The sequence below is a fragment of the Sinocyclocheilus grahami genome, unplaced genomic scaffold, assembly GCF_001515645.1.
Source record: "Sinocyclocheilus grahami isolate Dianchi unplaced genomic scaffold, SAMN03320097.WGS_v1.1 scaffold513.1, whole genome shotgun sequence".
Lineage (NCBI taxonomy): Eukaryota > Metazoa > Chordata > Actinopteri > Cypriniformes > Cyprinidae > Sinocyclocheilus > Sinocyclocheilus grahami.
In genome coordinates, this window is record NW_015505692.1 from 769431 (window position 1) to 787490 (window position 18060).

An 18060-nucleotide genomic window follows, 5' to 3' on the forward strand; every position below is an offset into this window, starting at 1 on the left:
TATTATTGTAGGTTTTCTATGTGAATATATATATTAACATGTAATTTATTGCTGTGATTAAAGCTGTATTTTCAGCATTATTACTCCAGTTTTCCGTGTCACATGATCCATCAGAAATCATGCTAATATGCTGATTTGCTGCTCAAGAACTGATGAAAACAGTTGTGCTGCCAAATATTTTTGTGGAAAATGTGCTTCATGGATGCTTCAGGATTCACAGATGAATAGAAAGTTCAAAAGAACAGCATTTAATTGAAGAAGAAATGTTTTGTTACATTATACATGTCTTTACTGTCACGTTTGACCAATTTAATGCATCTTTGATGAATAAAAGCACTCATTTATTTCTTCCTTTTTTAAAAATTAAATCTTAATTACTCTTAATTACTATGATGAGGCACAAATCAGCATATTATACTGATTTCTGAAGATCATGTGACACTGAAGACTGGAGGAATGATGCTGAAAATACAGCTGCGCATCACAGAAATACATTACAGTTTAACAGAGATTCACAGAGAAAACAGCTGTTTTATAACTGCATTTATTCAGCAATCACAATCGCAAACAATATAGTCAAGACCCATGTTTGGCTTTATTACAGTTCATCAGCGAGGGACTGATTGCAGATTTAGTGTGCAGCAAACGGCGTGTGAAAGAAAACAGACTGGCTGAATCACACTTTCATTTGAGCAGAGTATCGCAATAGACTTACATGTTCGTAATGTAGAGAGAGTGTGTGTGAATGGTTGCCATGTTGGGAAGATTAAGTAAAGCACTCGGCAGAAAATGTATCGATTTAAGAGAAAAGATCTGATTGATGGATTTAGACTCTTGACATCTGGCAACCCCAAGCAATAAAGATATAGTGGAGGCTTGTTACCAATACAAGATAATGGTAATGTCAAAAGAAAACAACGTTTCCAGGATAAATAACTAGTCCAAAATCACAGGCAATTATTCTTAATCGAGATAAGCAGAAATCATGATTGTGATTAAAATACGATGAATTGTGCAGCCCTAAAAAATGCTTCAATTTGAATATGGTCCTTAAAAATAAAAAATTTAGCACTGCAAGTTTAAAAACCATATTCAATTTATGTTTCTGCATAAAATGCAAACTTGAGGAAAAAAAGAAAAGTATATAATCTAATGAATCCAATGAATGTAGAAGAGTCAAACAGATTGACACACTGTGTTCAAGCGTCAGTGAATAGTGAAGGGTGCGGCATCAAGGATATCTTACATAAACACTAACGTCTCTCATCTGAATATTTATCTTCATGATTATAGATGTTACGATTGTCGTAGCAAATCAAAACTGTCTAATATTGTCACAAATGGCATATCAATACCAGAGAAATCTGCTGAAAATTATTTGAGGCTGCAAAAATCAAAAGAAAGTTCAGCTCCACTTGAAGCCTTTATGTATAATACATTATATAGATTTAATGCGTTATAATCGTTTCATAAATAATTGTTACCAAAATAAGACACGTGTGACAATGAATAGATAAATATTATAATGGATTATAACGGTGCTTATAAAATTCATGCGATCATACAACATGTGCATTGCATGTCATAATGAATGCATTAAAATACTTTTATAATGCATCATATGTAAAAGCTTGTGTTACAGCAAGATTCTGGTGGAATGAATAATTATAATTCCATCTTCTGAATACTTCACATTTATAGACATCACAAACATACAGCGAATGGAACACAAGCATTTGAAATAGAAAGAGCCTTATTTATTTGACTCCAGCCTATAAATAATTAACATTGCAGAGTGTAGGTCATGATGGGGTTACACTCAGCTTTTTTAGCTGTGGAGTCCAGGGCCAGGAGTCCAACCTGAGCTTTCCTTGATCCCATACAAATCATGTCGTCAGGCCAAAACTCTGACGGACGACCAGCCCTGCATGTCAGTCAGTATAATTGGATATAATTTATAACTTAAAATATATTAATATAATAAAATATTCATATTTTATTTGTTATTTTCAGTTTTTACTTTAGTTTTAGGATTTTTTTAAATTTTTTAATTATCTTTTTATTTGATCAGATAATTTTTTTTTTTAGATTGTATTCATTTTCATTTTAGTTTTAGCAGTTATACTAAGTTTTATAACTGCTATAAAACTTTTTTATAGCAGTTTTACTACAGGTTTACTAGTTGAGTAGTTTTACTACATGAAAATGAGAAATGATTGAAAACGATCATAATTGGAAAAAAATATTGGAATTAAAATAAAAATACAAACTCCACACTGTCAGCGAGCAGCGTGACTTGTCGAAACGGCATGGCTGCATTTAGAGGAAAGAGCAGCGAGAGCGCAGGCCTCCTTTAGACAGTCTGTTTCTCTGACTGATTTAATTGTAAGTGCGGGTGATGCTGGGTTCAAGGCCGGGGGTCAAAGGTCAACCTTATTTTCTCGCCCTGGTTTCCCGTGCCCATGGAGATGGGGTCAGCGTGTCAAATTAAATCTCATTGCAGCGTTTCACTGCCTCTTGTGTCATGTATATTCAACGCTGCGGCAGGTGCCACCACCTCTGGAAATTCATAGAAAGGTTAACGGCTAAAATAAATAATAAAAAATAGCTCCTTGTTAAAACACTGACCTTGTGAAAAAAAGGCCTGTGCCAGAGAGCGTGTGATGGCTGTGTCCCGAACGCTGCACAGAGACTCGCCGGATATCAGCGGAAGCTCGCCGAGCGCTACATATGACGCCTTTAGTGAGTAAATACAGCTCGTTAGTCAGCGACTTGATGAAGAACTTCAGCTGACGTGTAAGAATGATCTGACCGATGCAAGTAACACGCTTATTCAGCTCAGACGTACTAAAGAAAACACGTTTGTGTCTGTGGAAAATTAACCATCAGTTGTTTATCTGGGATATTATTTGGTGGAAGTATGTGGGATATTTATTGCAGTAAAACATCAAAACAAAACAACATCACAATGACTTGTGCTTTTAGTCACAAAGGACTGTGGTTTGTCATCTTGAATCAGCACTGATAATAAATGTATGATAAAACGGCATGTTGACAAATATAGATGAAGTCCCTTACATTATATTGTTTGCTTGTCTTGTCATTTAAGAACAATGCTCTTATTTATAGTATGGGCCTGACAGGAGACAAATCAAGCTTGTGAAAAGCAGGAGGCTGTTACTGTATTGACTTCATTCCTTCTCAGAGTCAAACCTTTAGCGTTTGTTTAGAGCTGCTGAATAAAGATAAATGCGTGTGCACCTTTCTGCACATTCATTTAATTGATTAACAGCCATATATTAGAAACAGCAGCATGCAGGGCAATGCATTTAGGCTTTATTTCGAAACTTCAAGGGGAGCTTAACCCCAGGTCAAAGGTCACGCTGAAGGTGACACTTAGCATAATTGCATAAATGTCTGAATGGCTTTATGTTTGCGCTCTGCAGAGTTTCTTCAGCTGCCACAGCTCCAGCACTGCATTATGTGAGTCTGATGCGACTGAAAATATGTCAAGTATGACATCTGGCACTAAAATATCTCATGACTGTCCATAAACATGAAACAAAATGATTCTGGGCCCAGTTTTTTAAATCCACTGAACAATTGCAGTTCCTTGAAGATTTCCAGCACATTTAAGGAAGACCTCAAAACAGCTCTGCTCTACTGTTTGAACTACAGGATTGCTGTAGAAATATAATTTAGCGACATGCAAAGTGGAGCCAGTGGAATTCTTGCCATTCCTTCATGTTCAGTGCTGCAGAGTGATATGACTTTCTGTTGTGCGGTGTGTTTAACCCTGTCCCGCTGTGTCAGGTGGAGTCAAGGACCCGTTCACTTCCTCGGGCCGATCTCCTCACGTCTGCTTTTGTTCACGGTCAACCCATTTAAATTCATGCTGAGTGGAGCCCACCGAGCTTCATGTTCCGTTCGGCCCTAATCTGATTCCAGCCGCTCACACTAACAGAATTTACCCGCTGTAATAGAATTGCACTACCGCCTCAGCGCTGGACACCAGTTCACTGAAGATCTCAGAAACCCTCAGCTTTGCTCTGAAGTCTATGATTCTTAACAAAGTGCTGTTATGGACCCAAGCGCAGATACTTCCCCAGCAAAAAACCTGAATGCAATAGGTCTTCAACTGTACTGGATCATGCTCCAAAACCACCGTCAGACTAGTCTAGCAATAGTGAATCTGAACATTAAACACACCTATTTGATCAGGATTGACTAGATTTACTAAATTTCACAATTAAAGAAAGGAAGAAAGAAATACAAAGAAACAGCAACATTGAATTAACCCCTTAGCGGTCAAAGATCGGCGACGGCCCCAGATTATTGTTGTTTCACTTTAACAGCACGTTAATCATCACACTCTCACTTGATCTGGACAAACTGTGCATCAGTAGAAAGATTAAAGACTCTAGCTTCGATAGTTGACCACTGTTTTGATAAAACATCTGATGACAATTAGCCGCTCCCTGGGCTGTCTCTGTGTGTTTACTCTTTACTCATATGGTTTGTACGTGATTTTCTTGAGATTTGGGGTATTTTCATAACAATAATGAATGTGTACATCTGAAATGCTAATTTGTGCAGTGATATAAAAGGCTATAAAATAGTAGTGGTCGACCGATATGGGATTTTTAATGGCCGATGCCGATATTGAGAAATCAATTTGGCCGATATATATATGTGATAACAGTAAATGAGAGACATGCAGAAAATTGGTGAAACTAAATAAACATTTATTATGCATAAATATTTATTAAAAAAACAAATTAAACATTTAAACAATTGAGGTAGCATTTAGTGCAGCCTTTCCTTTTCTTTTGCCGAAACATCTAAAAACTAAAGAAATATTTATTACTTAAACTTAAACAATTAGAATGTAAACAACAGAGGTAACACTTAAATGAACCAGGTTTAGTGCAGCCTTTCCTTCTTGTTGCTGAAACATCTACGAAAATATTTAGAAAACCTAAACAAAATGTAAACAAATGAGGTAACACTTAAATTAACATAATTCAAACAATACCTGCTAATTTGTGCAGTGATATAAAAGGCTATAAAATAGTAGTGGTCGACCGATATGGGATTTTTAATGGCCGATGCCGATATTGAGAAATCAATTTGGCCGATATATATGTGATAACAGTAAATGAGAGACATGCAGAAAATTGGTGAAACTAAATAAACATTTATTATGCATAAATATTTATTAAAACAAATTAAACATTTAAACAATTGAGGTAGCATTTAGTGCAGCCTTTCCTTTTCTTTTGCCGAAACATCTAAAAACTAAAGAAATATTTATTACTTAAACTTAAACAATTAGAATGTAAACAACAGAGGTAACACTTAAATGAACCAGGTTTAGTGCAGCCTTTCCTTTTCTTTTGCCGAAACATCTAAAAACTAAAGAAATATTTATTACTTAAACTTAAACAATTAGAATGTAAACAACAGAGGTAACACTTAAATGAACCAGGTTTAGTGCAGCCTTTCCTTCTTGTTGCTGAAACATCTACGAAAATATTTAGAAAACCTAAACAAAATGTAAACAAATGAGGTAACACTTAAATTAACATAATTCAAACAATACCAAAACTTCAATTAATATAATTTTTGTGCAGCTTCTTCTGTCTGCTGCAACATTTACATAAATAAATGGCGAAACACTTAAACAAACAAAATGTCAACAAATGCAATGAGGTATTTTAATAAATAAATGCTTTGGTGAAGTTGAAAGCAGCCCTGTTTCACAGTCCACTTTTTTGGTTAACACAAACTCAATTATTTTTACAACAAAATGTAGACTAAAGTGTTCACAGCATTACTGGTCCCTTAATGGCGCTTTCCCACTGCATGGTACGGCATGGTACGGTTCACTTTTGGGGGGTTTTCCACTGGGTACAGTACCTGGTACCTGGTACTTTTTTTAGTACCACTTCGGTTGAGGTTCCAAGTGAACCGTACCGTTACCAAAACATGACGTGTAAACTCTGCTGATCACAGATTGGCCGGAGAGAATCGTCACTACCTGCGTCACTGAACTTGCGACACAAACACAACAGAACCGCTAGATTTAAATCAGCACAGCCAGCGAAGGACCGAACGCAACCGTTTTGAACGAGCGCACCTTTTTTTTAACAACCAGAAAGTTTTGTTGTCTGTTGCAGAAGAACAGACGTTCCTCTCATTGATAGCAGAGGAGCGGATCCAGCGAGAGCTTGATGGGGCGACCCGGAATGAAAAAGTTTTGTTTAGGAGTCGTGGCAGTAGAGGCGGCGCAACTATAACGACATGTGAATAATCTCGCCCACTCTAAAGCGGTACTAAACTGCAGTGGAAATGCAAACCGTGCCGAGCCGAACCGAACCGAACCGTGCCGTGCCGTACTGAGCCGTGCCGAGCCGAGTCGTACCATGCAGTGGAAAAGCACCATTAGCCAATAACTGGCTCCCTGAGGTAAAGGTTCAGTTCTTCTGTGATGTTCACTCTCGCTTCTGGAGCAGCTTGAGCTTTGAGGATGTTGGCATAAATTTGATCGACAATGCCAGTGGGTTCATTTGCCTCTCTCCTTGATTGTTTAGGAGGACTTGTTGGCCCTTGGCCTTCCTTTCTGGAAGTGGCTTCTGGATGCGCTGAGGCAGTGGCATGTTCCTCCACTATCCACTGTTTGGCTTTATCCAGTGTGTCTGCTGCTGTAAACATATGGGCTTTAAAACGAGGACCCAGCAGGGCTGCCAGCACCAAACCTTTTTTCCAAGCTCTGTAGCATTGTCTGCCTCAGTGTTTGCATTCCTCTTGTTGTGGGACCCTCTACTTGCAGGAGCATTTTCAGCACAGCAATGCTTGGAATAATGCACGAGGAAGATGCTTCAGCTTTGCTCATTCCAAGGGTGACTTCTTCAATGGGACCCAGTGTCTCTACCAGATTTGAAATTATATCCCAATGATCTGCAGTTGGGCATGACATTTTCCCATGTTCCCCTGCATAAACACTGAATGCACACTTCTGCCTCAACATTCTTTGCAGCATGTGCAGAGTGGAGTTCCACCGTGCTGGCACAGCTTGAATTATGGCATTATTTGGAAGGCCAAGCTCTTCTTGTATTGCCTTCAGACGTTGCTTTGCAAGCACAGAGTGACTGAAGTGTGTTGCACATGTCCTCAACTTAGCAATGATATCCCCAGCCACTCTCTGGCTGCCGATGCCATCATTCACCACAAGTTGCAACGTATGAGCACAGCAGCTGAAGTCTGGCATTTCTGCCAGTCGCATGCCTTTCACAACATTTGCACCACCATCTCTGAGCACAAGCACTACTCTTTCTCTTGAAATTTGCCACTGGTCAAGCATGTCAAGAAACATCTGGCTAACGTATTCCCCAGTATGACAGCCGAACATGGCCTTAACATTCAAGATGACTTGTTTTCTTTCCCAGTTCTTGTCAATAAAATGACAGGTGAGACTCATCAGATTCAGCATCCCCAGATTGATGCCATCATTCACCACAAGTTGCAACGTATGAGCACAGCAGCTGAAGTCTGGCATTTCTGCCAGTCGCATGCCTTTCACAACATTTGCACCATGAGCACAAGCACTACTCTTTCTCTTGAAATTTGCCACTGGTCAAGCATGTCAAGAAACATCTGGCTAACGTATTCCCCAGTATGACAGCCGAACATGGCCTTAACATTCAAGATGACTTGTTTTCTTTCCCAGTTCTTGTCAATAAAATGACAGGTGAGACTCATCAGATTCAGCATCCCCAGATCAACAGTCTGTGGTGAAAGCTAAACGGGAGCCAGAATTCTTCGGTGCAATCAAAGTTTTCATCTTATCTGTTACTTTTTTGTGCACACTGTCAAGCATGTCTGTGCGGTAGTACTTTTCTTTGTCCACAGCCAACAACCGTTGAAAGCCAACATCTGAAACCACAGTAAAAGGCTGATTGTCTGTGGCAATCATGTCTGTTATTAATGTGTCAATAACTTTTGACCTGGGATCAGAGTTTTGCCATTTTCTTCGAGTATCAAAAATATGTGTGAGTGTTGTCTGGACTTTGCTCACTGAGGCAGAGCTAGAAGCAGCATCTCTTTTCTTCTGTGCTTCCTCATACACAGATGCATGGCGATATTTAAGGTGACTCCACGTTTGAGGTGTTTTTTTTCTTTGCTGTTGCACCTCCCATTTTTACGGTGACATTGCAAATGTTACATTTTGCATTCCCTGGTGATGGTTCCGTAAAATACTGCCACAGGGGATTTGTTTTCTGCCCAGCCATCTATCAGAATGAAAAACAAAAAGCATTTTAGTTCAAACTGTTTTGTTTAATTTTATATTTCAGTCACATAATTAATTACTGCTGCTTACTGAAGGTTAAAGATAACATTCATAATTAATGAACAAATTAATATTCTTAAATGTCAAAAATAGTATGCGTAATTCCATGTATTTGATGTACAATACATATATAGTTTTACAGAGCAACAGGTTGTTTTAATTATAGTATGGGATAGTTTGTTAATAATAAAGATTTATGTCTCTGATCTGTTTTGTTTTGCTTGTCTGTTTCATTGTAAAAAAAATAATACAAGCCCGAAGGCGTATAATTACATGCTTGGATACCAGCATATAGCAGCATTAAATAAGACCGGAACATATGAAAAGGTATACTACACGCGACATTACGCCAATCATGGGCAATTAAATATAGCAGATATTCCTGAATAAACATATAAAGGAATTCAAACGTATTATTATTACTTACCATAAAGTTCTCGTGTTGACCCAGCTTTCATTCTGGTGTGCACCGGCTTTTGAGTCCACCGCAAAACACATCTTGTTTAGAAGTACACGAAACAACGCGCATGTCTGAGGAAGACCCAGTCGTGGGATTTCAGATCGTTTGTGAGGTAAGCATGTCTTTTTTTTGTTTCAATTTGTTTATATCACGTCTGTGTCTCCCACCGGAGCTGCCGCTGGGCTGCGGATCTGATGTCTCATGGTACTTTTGAATAAGACTTTTGAAGAGTGTTATTGTATGTAACACAACGTAGCATCACGTTAGAAAGTGAATGACGATTGGTCATTTTACTGTCTGTCAGGTGCTGGATTCACATCTGAGTGGCGTGTCTTAAAGAGGAAGCATAAATGCACGATATGGAAATCATCGGCCACACGGAAAGACTTATCGGCCGCGGCGATATCGTTTTCACTGTATTTTTGATCAAATAAATGCAGCCTTGGTGAGCAGAAGGACTTTTGAATGGTAGTGGTAGAAGATAAAAGCTGCATTCTTCTAATGCAGTGAGCCTTTCATATTTGAGTCTCATAGAGTCAGCGGGTTCGTGACAGTCACACACACACACACACACACACTCGGTATCAGATGCCACGGAGGGTGGAGGGGAGATCGGTCAGAGGGCTGCAGCTGATGGGCTGATAAAGGAACTCAATTAACTCCTGACATGCTCTCGTGCTCCTCCCCGTCACGCCGGGCTCATGCAGAAACACTGTTTACTCCACTAACAAACATGTTTAATTTATACTGCATTTGATGTCCATACAGTTTTGTTTTGTGTGTACAGAGCTCTATTTCATGGATGCAAATGAAACGGGGTTCGTCCAGGGCTCCGGGCGAGCGGAGCGAGAGCCCACCGAGGGCCACTTGGAAATGTCTGCCCATAAAAAGGCCCCGGGTTAACAGCTACCGAGGGAATACGGGGCTCAGGCTGACCCTGGGGCCGTTCGCTCGTGCGCATATGTGTGTGTACTCGCTCAGGCCCCTGGGAGCCGTTTTAATCTCGGGCCGCAGCGGAGAGCCGCTCATTCATTAGTGCAGAGATAAACCGAGAGAAGGGAAAAGGTGAAGACGAGCACTTTGTTAAAAAGCGAAGGAGGAATTTGACAAGGATTTATGAGCGACTGATCTAAGGAGGTGGAACACAGCCAATGAGAAATGGACAGAGAGAGAGAGAGAGGAAGAGCGCTTGCTGATCACGATTGTGCCCTTCAAACATCAACAACCGCGCTTCTGTGACGTTCAACATCGTCACTGCAAATTAAGCTGATTTCAATGTAAAAATATCACCAGGGTAAAGTTAACCCTATCTCATCAGTGCTGTCTCTTCTGCAGCCCAACTGTGTTAGTAATGCTCAGGTCATGGGGTCCCAAAGAAATGTGCAGCTTGGATGAACTCAGTCACTTCAGATGATCAAATGCATTCAGGGAAATTATTCCAAACGTAAAGAAACATAACATGTCCATCAATTTCAGGTTGAAATGTATGTGACTTTAACTGAGTTGTAGATTTAATTTTACTAATCTTTTTGTCTATATTACATCCTTTTAAATGGTCTTGTGGTGTGACAAATTAATTTTTAAAAATACTTTTTAATTTTTAAAGGGAGGGGGGGCTTATAAATATAAGCATTCACAGTTCTGTCTATGGACGCTTTTCCTTTTTCTGTATATTTTTATTATTATTTATAATTTATTGTCTATTCTCTCATTTTATGTATGTCTGCACTTTGTTTGTATTTTCTGTACCGGAAGCTCCTAACACCAAGACAAATTCCTTGAGTATGTGAACACACTTGGCAATAAAGCTCTTTCTTATTCTGATTCTGATAATTGACACAGGTTGAAATGTATGTGATTTTAAGTAAAAGCATATTTTTGATTTCATTTTTACTCACCTTTTTGTCTATACTAGCTCATGGATCCTCTGATTAATGATGTTCATCCTTACAAATAATTCCATATCACCTTTTGTTTTTGTATTTTTTTTAATTGACAGCATAAAATTCAAATAACTGATGAAAGTGGTGATGCATCAAGTACCGCTGAAACGTTTGGTATTATTTTCTGTTGCAAAAGAGATTTGTGTAGGCTAACTCCCTCAAAATACATAATTATGCATACAAATATGCATAAAATAAATATTCTATATGTATTTATTTATACATTTTTATAAACATTAAGTTATTTTTTTCCTACAACATCAAAATACATAATTTTCCTGGCATACCATCCATTTTTTCCTGGCATTATAAAGTCGTTCCTGTGGTTAGGGCCAGTGAAAGAGCAACAACTAGTCTGACTCCTCACTGAATGAATGAGACGCCGAGAGTTGAGAAAGAAAGAGAAGGAGTGAAGAAAACAACAAGGTGAGAGGAGACAGATGGATATTGGGTGACGGTGCCCGGTTACTGCAGGAGGAGAGACCGGCCCGGCCCAATTAAACTCCGGGGCCAAGGTTTAAATTTAGTCCGTCTGCCTCGCATCGCCTCTGTGGCCTTCTTCAGACTATGAGCTCACAGCCAGAAACAGATCGCATCCATCGATCCCCGTCGCGTCCTTCCTGAGCGCAGGATATGGAGGAGGAGAAACACGCACGTCACAACTCTAACTAGCGCTCTCCTCCACCACATACATCTCACTCAACTAGGGCTGGGCGATTTTGCAAAAAAAATTAAATCTCGATTTTTGTAGAATGTTTGACCGATTCTCGATTTTTTAACGATTTTTAACTAGTCAACTTGAAAATGCAACTACAACATGATTCAAGTTACTTTTTCTTCATTAACCCTCTAGTTAAAGAAAATTCTATTCCGAGTGCAGCACACATGAAGTTGCCAACATGATGTAAATGTTAAACAAATCACTTGTTAAATATCTTTGCAGAAAAGATGCATAAACTACAAGTACATATTGTACAAACTTGTCTTATACATATTATGAGTTCAGAAATAATACGAGGCAAATTCTTTTAGAAAATCTCAAAAGTCACGGTAAAATTCAAATTCAAAATGACTGAAGGTATAACACCAGAAAACTTTTATTATAACTATAACTATATACAGTGGGGCAAAAAAGTATTTAGTCAGCCACCAATTGTGCAAGTTCTCCCACTTAAAAAGATGAGAGAGGCCTGTAATTTTCATCATAGGTATACCTCAACTATGAGAGTTGTACAAACTTGTCTTATACATATTATGAGTTCAGAAATAATACGAGGCAAATTCTTTTAGAAAATCTCAAAAGTCACGGTAAAATTCAAATTCAAAATGACTGAAGGTATAACGCCAGAAGACTTTTATTATAACTATAACTATATATAACTATAACTATAAATGTTCTGTAAAAACAATGAACAGCAGCTTTCAGCCCGTCACCGTGATGCACACATGAAATATCAGACATACAGTGAGTAGTAGTTCTTTACAGGTTTTTTATTCGATTGCGCTGCTTTTCCATAGTTTTTTCTGTGTAAACATGGATGTGTTTGACTGCAGCGTCTCTTGCATGAAACGGCTGAGTAGTAGTTCTTTTTATTCGATTGCGCTGCTTTTCCATAGTTTTTTCTGTGTAAACATGGATGTGTTTGACTGCAGCGTCTCATGCATGAAACGGCTTTCTAAAAACATTGCGCTCAAGTTAAAAGAAGTTCACTCCCATCTTCTTGCATGTTTTACTTGTTCCACTGCCCGCGTCACATCTTTATCAACACCAAAGCGCATTCTGTGTGAATGACAAATGATCGTTCTTTTCTCTTTACTGTTATCATCGGCATATTGCCAAAGTGTCTTATTCTAACATTTGGTAATATTTCTATTCAAAATGGCGATTCCTCGATTTCTAAAAATAAAATCGTGGCAAAACAATAAATTTGAATTAATCGATAAAATCGGGAAAATCGCCCGGCCCTACACTCAACTGCCAGCTATTAGCCTTTAAGCCCAAGCAAACCCATCTCATGCTCAGAAATGACAGCTTGCTCAAATCAAAGTGAAATCAAAGGAAGAACACCAGACTCCAGACTGGCCTCACAATAATTTCATGTAAACGTACACAGTGTTGGACAGTCACTTACTAAAGGTAACAACACTCAACTGCATTGCTTTTCCACTAACAAGACACGTTTCAAACCAGTGAAGTGTGAGAAAATGCAACATCTCTGTTTTTTGTCACACTTTATGGATGTAAACTGGTCTTATCTTTCAGCAAACTGCATCATGTCAGCGAATTGGTTTATTTGGACGATCCATTTCAATGAACTGGCTCAAAAATAAAAACAATCTTAATTTAATTTAGTTAAAAGCTGCTGTTCATCTTTATAGTCCTGACTTATAAAATGAATGATGGCTATTTATACTTATTTGCCACCTGAGTGTGTGTGTGTGTGTGTGTGTGCGTGTGTGTGTGTGTGTGTACTATATTAAATCAGGAAGTAAAAGGAAATATAATACAAATGCTTATATAATTTAATATAAATAAATAACATAGCACAACATAACAAGAACATACAGTGGGGAAAAAAAGTATTTAGTCAGCCACCAATTGTGCAAGTTCTCCCACTTAAAAAGATGAGAGAGGCCTGTAATTTTCATCACAGGTATACCTCAACTATGAGAGACAAAATGAGAAAAAAAATCCAGAAAATCACATTGTAGGATTTTTAAAGAATTAATTGGTAAATTCCTCGGTAAAATAAGTATTTGGTCACCTACAAACAAGCCACTGTAACTAAAAATAAATAGAAAATAAGTTTTTCTTTCCCCAGAATTAATAATTACATTCAGTACATAATATATAATATAAATGAATATAAATAAATAAAATAACAGCAAAATAACATGACAATAACATAACAAAATAAAATGATAATTTAACAAAAAATAAATTAAACATAATTTTTTTTCTCTCCTCTAAATTATGTATTTTGATGTTGTAGGAAAAACAACATCAGGAAAAAAAACAGCCTAATGTTTACAAAAATATCTAAATAAATAAATATAACGCATATTTAGTTTTCTAATCTAAAATATTTCATCTATTTTACCCCATATTTCCCCAAAGTGATGTGTTTTGAGAGTTACACAAACATCTATTACAACAGAAAAGAATAGATATTAAATATTTCTGTGTGTGTATATATATATATATATATATATTTATTTAAAAAAGATATTGTTGAACAGCTTTAATGTATACTTTCTTGAGTAGTTTGTAGCTTCCCAAGTGATGCGGATTCAAAATAATGTGCACATATACTGTATAATAAAGGAGTGTAAGTCAGGCAGTGTGACGAGTGCGGCGGTGAAAGAGTTAAGATGTAAAAGTGTGTGAGCCCAACGGTAAAGCTCCCTCTTGAATTGAACAGTTCATCATGTGAAAAAGTAGTTCATTCCTCGCGTGGAGCACACTTGGGAAGGTTTTTTTAAAATCGTTCCCCTTTTTTCCCTCTTTACACTAGAAATAATGCATATTCCTCATTTTTCTGCTAAATAATTAGCTGCCAAATCAAATATGCTCCTAATGTAAGACATTCACGTCATCTGAACAGGACTGTCTTATTCTGTGTGCGTATGGCTTGACACATTTACTTGCACAGACACAAATAATAAATATATAAATATACACATAAATATAAACCATGAAGGCCTTTTTTCACACCGTCTTATGTAAATTAACCCTGCAATTGCACATTGCCATAGCAATCCTAAAGCGTAACAAAGAAACGTCAGTCCTGCATTATGAGATGCGTGTGCCACTAAACGAGTCCATCAGCGTTACAGTAACGTGTGTGAATTACAGCTGACGCAATGCATCTGAGCTCATCAAACACAGCTTCAAGACAGAGAAACGGACACGTGGAAGCAAAAGCAACACACACTTCAGCGGATGCTGAGAGAATCATATTTAAAGACGATTCTTGACTTCTTAAATGTATTTGGGAGAAACCACTCTGAGCTAACAAAATACATAATATTATGATTTTATTAGACATTCTCATTCAGCACTTATTTTACGTGTTTTGTAGTGAGGCTGGGTGCTAAAGTTATGAAGTGATAAAGTTATATATAGTTTTGTTTTTTCAGGCTAATGTCAGTATTATGCATGTAAGCTCAGAAATGAATTAAAATGACAATAAAGAGATCATAGATACAACGTGTTTAAAGGAGTCATATGACATTGCTAAAAATAACATTATGTTGTGTATTTAGAATAAAAGTTACGCCGCCTTTCTTTGCGTGAACATTTGGGCGGCGTTATGCAAATCTTCCCACATTGTGAGGTAGACATGTGGGGGCGTGTTAGAACGAGACGTTTTAGGCAGGCGTGGCTGACTCTTAACTTTGATAAAGAATATCTCTTTGGATTTGAGACTTTAGTCTTTGCAACTTCAGGGATCTTATCTATGCACGAACAGCTTGTAACACGCCAACGAGAAAGGACAACTTGAAATCGCATCATATGACCCCTTTAACCAAGTAAATAATTTTCACTTATACGAACCTATACACTAATGCATAATGTGCAAGTAGAGCAACTTTTCTTTTTAACTTGACATGACGACACTTCTATGACCAAACTGAATCAACAGATTCATTTAAACGGACAGTTAAATGAAGTGTTTCTTATTTAACCTTGTTCCAAAAGAGAGTTTAACATGCTTACCAGATAACTAGCTCAAATAACCTTTGTTTGGCTGCGGTCTCACATTTCTGAGGTAGCAGTCTTTATGTAAATGTCACTAAAACACCAAATCATGTCTTATTTTAATATAGGGAAGTTAATATCAAAGGTTTTAAACTAATAGCTTTTTGTTAAACGCTGTCATTATCACACTCCTCTCTAAAGTGCTAAACTAGCACTACTGTACTCTGATGAACGGTCTGTTCATCAAATCCAACAGAATCAGCACCAAAGTCACTGTATGATCTTGCCTTTTGTGTTGTTTTATCAAATATTTAACCGTCTAGTTAATTGTAATGACACTATTCAGTGAGCAATATATGTGTAGTTCTCATATACTGACACCAGAAGACAATATTATTACAGAAAAGACGTTTCTTCAAGCACCACGATGAGCACTACAACTCAGTGGTCAGTGTGGAAAATCACGGACTGCAAATGAGCAGCGCGTGACAAACTCAGGTGACGCACAAATGAACTGGCGCAGGAGGTTTGCCATGTCATCTGACTGCAGCTCACCTTCATGAACGCAGCGGATTTCCACTCTAATGTCCTCTGATGATCTGAGAGAGTTCACAGGTCAACCTGAGAGCAACGGACCCTGATTTACATGACGCAGATCTCATCAGCTCCACAGCGAATTAAAACACCTCCTCACAGACGGAGACGAGCAGAGTGTGTGTCTGAATACAGAAGCACATGAAACTGTGTGTAGTTAGAATCGCAAAATAAATAAACTCGTCAACCCTTAATCCTTGTTCCGTCGTGTGTCCAGTGAACAGTATTTTGAGACCAGCTGGTAATATTAGACAGATGTCAACATGGAACGGTTGAGTGACACAGTCCTGAATTAAAAACATGTCAGAAGCTCTGATCTAAAACACTTGTGTGTTAACTCGCACCACGTCTGCCTTGTTGAGTGCAGTCAAGCACTGTGCATGTGAATATGCAAACACTGAATATTCTACCTTCAACTGATAAACAGCTAACAACACATCAGAATGACACCGTTTAAGATAACAAAAATACTAAAGGTGAATTGTGCTTTTCTGCAGCAAAACTGAATTGCACAAACAGCAGAGGGATCTTCCAAACAGGTCAGTAAGATTAAAAAATGCAAAAACAAAAAAATAAATAAAGGAAATTCATGTTTTTATTCAGCAAGGACACATTAAATTGACCAAAGTGACAGTAAAGACATTCATAATGCTACAAAAGGTTTCCATTTCAAATAAATGCTGTTCTTTTGAACTTTCTATTCATCTGTGAATCCCGACAAATAAAATATACCACGGTTTCCACAGAAATATTGCGCAGCACGACTGTGTTCAACATTGATAATAATCAGAAATGTTTCTCGAGCAGCAGATCAGCATATTATACTGATTTCTGAAGATCATGTGACGCTGAAGACTGGAGGAATGATGCTGAAAATACAGCTGCGCATCACAGAAATACATTACAGTTTAACAGATATTCACATAGAAAACAGCTGTTTTAGATTGTAATAATATTTCACAATTTTTACTGTATTTTTGATCAAATAAGTGCAGCCTTGTTGAGCAGAAGAGGCTTCTTTGAAAAACATTTTAAAATCTTACCAACCCCAAACGTTTATATAAAATACTTTTTTTTTGTTAATAGATATGCATGCAAACCAAGCGCGCAGGGACAGAAGATCCAGTCTCAAACTACAGAATCCTAAAAGACCGCTGTGCATCTCACACACCTGTGGCGACATCATTTCCTCTCCTAAATCTCACCCATTTCCTGGCGCTTCCGCTCCCGCCCGCAGTGCAGGCAATGACCGTCTCAGCCGTGGCACACTCAGTTTGGCTGTCAGCTGGAATCAGCGCCGCAACGGTGACAGACCGTTTCAATATTGATTTCATAAATAAGCAGAGCTAACCATCGATCCTAATGTTATTTTGCATTTCAATTACTGCTCAGAAACATAACCTTCAAACGACTGGCCGCTCAATACCAATACCATTCTCTGATAAACGCCTGCGTGCCGCCCCGCGGACATTCGGCCTCACGTTTTTTCCTCCCCTCTTCTCCAAAGTGTAAATTAGCGGACTTAGCATTTCCCCCCCACAACATTTGATTACCGAGCAAATCAGGACACGGCGCTCGGATCGTTTACTCTCAGTGTGTGGGATTGATGCAAAGAGAGGACGGGCCACACGTTAGTGACTTAAGATGCATATTTGCATTCAGTTGCATGTGCAGCTTTACGTGCGACCAGGGTTATTACAGCTAACTAAAACTAAAACAAAACAACAAAAATAAAATAAAAAATAAAATTTCAATAAATGTTAACTAAAATAGAAAATACATTTAAAAAAATCTAAAATAAAATATATTAAATATATAATTAATTCATCTAAAAATATATATTAAAAAAGCAATTTTATTTCAAATCCCATTTTCATTGAGTTGATTCACTAACATAACTAAAATTAAAATAAATTAATAAATTAATTAATTAAAATCAATACAATCTATATAGACCAATTGAAAAAAAAAAATTCAACTAAACTAAAAAGAGATGAAAACTGAAAATATA

General features: G+C 37.7%; 1 pseudogene; it reads right to left on the bottom strand.

The window, feature by feature from the left end:
* Positions 1-6467: 6467 nt before the first annotated feature.
* Positions 6468-9013, bottom strand: LOC107554782 (zinc finger BED domain-containing protein 4-like; annotated as a pseudogene).
* Between the last annotated feature and the right edge of the window lie 9047 nt (positions 9014-18060).